The sequence below is a fragment of the Penaeus vannamei genome, chromosome 15, assembly GCF_042767895.1.
Source record: "Penaeus vannamei isolate JL-2024 chromosome 15, ASM4276789v1, whole genome shotgun sequence".
Taxonomy (NCBI): Eukaryota; Metazoa; Arthropoda; class Malacostraca; order Decapoda; family Penaeidae; genus Penaeus; species Penaeus vannamei.
In genome coordinates this window covers 18,921,199-18,926,198 of record NC_091563.1, presented here as the reverse complement: position 1 = coordinate 18,926,198, position 5,000 = coordinate 18,921,199, and the positions used below count along the sequence as shown (strand labels likewise).

Sequence of the window (5,000 nt, the reverse complement as noted above, 5' to 3'; positions counted from 1 at the left end):
TATGATGCTAGAATAATTTGTTGCATGATGGACAGGTGTTATTTCCATTATCAGAACTATTACTGAAGCTTGAAAAAGATGTTGCTAATTCAGTCCCTAAAGCTTGGTATATCCAAGTAAATCATATCTCCCACAAATTATATACCATGAAAAAGATGGGAAGGCCTCCTAAGTGGGCTGATGACTTTCCCAATTATGGGCTGATTGCCTATTTAACTCTCAGTGAACTTCTGGATTTTTGAAGATATTATTCAAGAGATATTATGCTCATATATCTCACGTGGTGAAACGTACTTTAGAAACTTTTAATTGTATTATAACAAAGTTTTATGCCTTTACTACAGCATGGAGAGGAGAACATGTATCAGCCAGTACTGGTTGGGTGATCAGCTGTTATCCGGTCCCAGGCTGAATTGCTGGTTCATATATACAATGATTTTTAAAGTGTTATCAGATAATTTCCTTATCTAAGCCCATTTGACTCAGGAGTGATATCAGCTGATAAGGACCTTCATCATTGACCTTGTACAAAAGAGAAAGTGTATCAACAGTTTATATTAGGTATGCAATGTCTGGGGAAAAGGAGGATGAGAGATGTCTAGGTTTCTTTGCTTTAGAATTTCCAATTTTCCCACAATGATTTCATATTTCCATCAGTTATTCTGCAAACATTTGTAAGAATCCATTCAGTAGATGTTGTTATAGATACACAGGAGGAAGTGTTCAATGTTATTTTCTGAATACATGTTAGACTGTGCTGATTTAGATTAGTAATTTTCAACCTTTTAGTATGTTTTTAATAAGATATGAATGTTTTCCCAAGAAATATACCAGTAAGAGCCTAATATTATCAGCAATCTCATGGAACTTGAGAAATCCAGCATTGCATTTCTGATATGAATTGCAAGTGATGAATTACATAAATATATTCCCTTGTGAAAGTTCACATTGGTAATGACAAATTGACAATACTTTATTCTCTTATGATGAACACCAGTAGTTGATGTCTGATCAGTATGTTGGTTTGTGTATATGGAAAGTAGTATTCCAGCCTTGCCATGTGGACTTAATTGAAAGGATTATTATCGTTACTATAGAGGATATGTCTAAAAGTGCCGATTGATTGATGGTGCATAGAACCATATGATTTATTTGATAATGAACTCTCAGGAGAAGACTTCCTCCTTCAGATATTGCTTGAGCTAAGCCTCAGAAGCTGATGCTGAGGCACGAATGAGAAACCAAAGTCGTTAAAGTGACAGACCCAGCTATTTCCTCCCTAACAGAATTCTTAAGTAGGGTTCATAATCTGTCTTAAATATGATCATAAGTGGGCCCTAAGAGAATGCTATTTATGGTTGAAATTTGCTGATTATGTCACAAATGTTGATGCTGTAATCTCATACTTTGTTTAGAACTAGTGCTTTAGGCCATGTCCAAGAATGATAGAATTCTTAGGTTCTTGATATCTTAGATGGATAATATTGTGCAAAGGATGTAGTAGTAAAATTTATCAAAGTTAAGCAAAAAGAACATGAGTCAGTTGTATCATTTGTGTACATGGGCATAGTCTTATCTCTATGATCCTTCCCTGGTTGTTCGTAAATGAGTGGCAGAGTTAGCTTGCTTTGGACTTCACCAGTTTAAGGGTTTTTAACTTATGTTCTCCACAGGTAAAGTTACAAGAATATGAGCCTTACAGAGAATCCTCAAACTGGCGAACAACCACTTAACTACTGTCCCACTGAATGATGTATAATGTGTTCATGATTTCAGTTGAAGAGATGAATGTCTGGTCACTTTTTGTTACATGAACTGTTTATGGTATCATAGTATGGATGAAATGTTGATAGGTTTTTAAGGTTATGTCCTCCCTGTGTCTCAGCCATAGGCAACATTGTTGACTGATGACCCTTTAGAAACCTTAGGACAAGTTGATACACATAAAAAGCAAGATACAGTCTTGGTCATGACTTGAATAATAGATACAGACAACAGCCAGTGATCTCTGATTACTTCAGAGTTAGTGTATTGGCCCCAATGTAGTATTGTTGTATTGAAAGCAGCAATATTAGTTATCTTGAGCCTTACATAGTCTTAAGTGAAGATTAATTTTCTTATTTAAGAGTAGGAAAATTATTTTTTATTTGAGGCACTTTTGTAAGGCTGATGATGTCAGTATATGAAGAAAATAAATATATATATATACACCCCATTCACTGAAGATATAATGTTCTGACTTCAGTTCAAGTTACTTAAGATGGCTTTGAATACCTTGATATAAAGTTAATGTCATGTAATCAAAACTTCTTAAAATGCTGGAGTCATGCAATATATATTCTCTGGCAGATAAAAATGTAGCAGATATTTTAGAGTAATGACCTACTTAATGTATTGAGGACTAAGCATTATATTTATGGTGAGTGGTTAGGGTGTAAGATATGTGAATAGATATTGCTGTTGCGATTTGAAACGGTTCGAAAAAGCACTGAATCCTAGGACAAGAGAAAGAACGGTTATCATGTCGTTGTTACAAGTGTGAGTTTTACAAATTATTGTTAACATATTTTGTCAATGACCTATTTATCTGTAATACCTCTGATCTAAGAAGTACTTTCCTTTGTTTTAGTCATGGTGCCATTGTACTTTTATAGTTTTATTTTAATTACTCATCTCATCTTCAACTCTGCATTGATTGTATGTAAGTTGATGTCTGTAAATATGTAGCTTACTGCAGTGGGAGCTTCTGTTTTCAGTTTTAATTTTGCTTTTTAATTTAGTGCATTCAGTTTTAGCACAGGATATGTGCACTGTACAGTATATTAATTTATTATTCATGATTCTATTAAAACAGTGCTCCACAAGCTCCTTCTCATATCTTGTAATTTCCTGAATATATTGCTATTAGCATTACTCCAAATCATCATACAAGGGTTGTCAAGATGTCTAAGAGAGACTTATGCTATTTACCCTTTTAGCTTGATTCTCACAGTTAGTTGGTAATGTAAATGAATGAAAAGTAACAAGACTTTCTATTGAAATTTGTATGGTCTCCATAGTCAGTGTAATGAAAATTTAAGTGGGGGACATTTGAAAATTAAGCTATTTCATGTTATTCTATGCAATAGTATTGATTTCATTTAGTTCAGTATAATTAGGGCAGTGTGAGGAACTTTATTTTATATGTGACCAGTACATTACAAGAGAATAAATAGTCCTTCCTGAGAGCTCAGATTTAAAAAAAATGAAAGGGAGAAGCACCTTGCTGATCATTCCAAAAGGTGCTGTTTCTGAAGTTCACTAACAACTGGTACAAAATGGTAATCAGAAAATTTGTGTGTGCATACATGTAACAGTTTTATGAGAAAATGAACTTAGCCTTATAGAGAACACAAGTTTTTAGTTGCTGTGGGTACATATTGTTTACTCAGTGATATCAGAAGCAATATACGTTTTATTTTTTTGTTATTAGTTTTGTTTTTAATTAATGGTTAGCCGGTACATTAACTTCTTAAAAACCAGGAAATTCTTCCTTCATAATCATTCCACACTGCTTTTAAGGCAATAAGCAAATAGAGATAAAAGGAAATACTGATTTTTCTTAGACCTCATGCAGGTTTTGTGCATTTGGTTGAAATGAAGAGATCTTGGGAGAAGTCTAAGAATTCTGAAATTAACCCAAATCAGCGTTTAACTTAATACTATTTATTTACTTGTATGCTCTACTCCTATCTGCATTCACAAATAAGGGGTCATTTTCATTATGTTTCACTCTTGATCTTCACATTGGCGCCATGGCTACAACAAGTCCTCAGCAAACAACCTTAAACATTCGCAGCTTCAGTGGAGTGCCTAGTGCATCCTCTGACTACCTTCCCTCTTCCCCCCCTCCATCCCCTGTACTGTAAATACAACATTATCTCAAAGTAAAGCATCTTTTATTTAACCCCGAACTTCAAAAAATAATAGTTGTAAGCTTAATTTAGGAAAAATATGGAAACAGATTGGTATTCCGTAAATCATCACATTTAGTGCTTGTTAGTTATGGAGGATGTAAAGCAAAGACAGTTTCAAAGGTAATTTTATTCCTTGCACTAGATGCTAGAAAAATAAATATTATTTACATCTCAAACTTATGCTTTATAAAAAAGGTGTTCATATGTATATAATACAGAAAATCAGAATCAACACTTTGTACACTTCGTAGATCTTTAGCACTGAGAAGGAAGTAAATAAGCATCAGGTAATCTACTTGCTCATTAATAGGAAACAGACAGCATGTGAAAAGACAAAAGATCAGTTCAGGAGAAGTACACAAATGTGAGAAAGAATTTAAAACTTGATAGCAAATTAAGGGCTGTATAAAGAGTCGTAATTTGCCCGTCTTAATCTGTGGCCGGTGAAAACATACAGGTATGCTCTGTTGACTGGTTTTGTTTTATTGATTTTACACGCATTGCTCCAGAAGAGCTGAGTCGCAAAGGAAAATTACTAAGTAATACTTGCTATTTACCCCGTTCCCAGAAAATCTTCAGTTTGATTACTATTATAATTAATCAAGTCATGACAATTACAACAATAATAATATAATGGTAACTAATGATAAGTATAATTATTGTGATTTATTGTGATATTTAAAAAATGGGGTAAACTGGTAAGTGAAAGTGGACCGGATACTTTTTGGACTTTTTGGTGCTTAAACGTTTAGGGAAAATATGACATCTCTGCCTCTGCAAACAAATATTTATAACAAAACTGGATAACGCATGTAGCCGGCATTGATGGGTTCAAGGGGAGAGAGAAAAGAACCAAGCCATCATTTTTATGGTGACAATTGTTTGCTGAGCTGTTGACGTTCCGACTTTGGAGATTTGTCAGTTTTGATATAAACATCGATCATTTTATATTGACATTAAAATCTGTACAAAAGTAAAGAATAGATACGGCCTGTGACACATCTAGTGACAAATCAGTGTGCTGAAATTTTAAAATGAAATTTG

At 33.8% G+C, this 5,000-nt stretch overlaps 1 protein-coding gene across 1 annotated transcript in view; it reads left to right on the top strand.

Moving 5' to 3' along the window:
• Positions 1 to 3,931, top strand: part of LOC113809244 (disks large 1 tumor suppressor protein-like) — a gene marked incomplete in the record, with an annotated part of 35,454 nt that extends 31,523 nt beyond the window's left edge. The window contains 1 exon segment of the mRNA XM_070130513.1: positions 1 to 3,931. This exon segment is cut by the window's left edge and continues 219 nt beyond it.
• Positions 3,932 to 5,000: the final 1,069 nt, after the last annotated feature.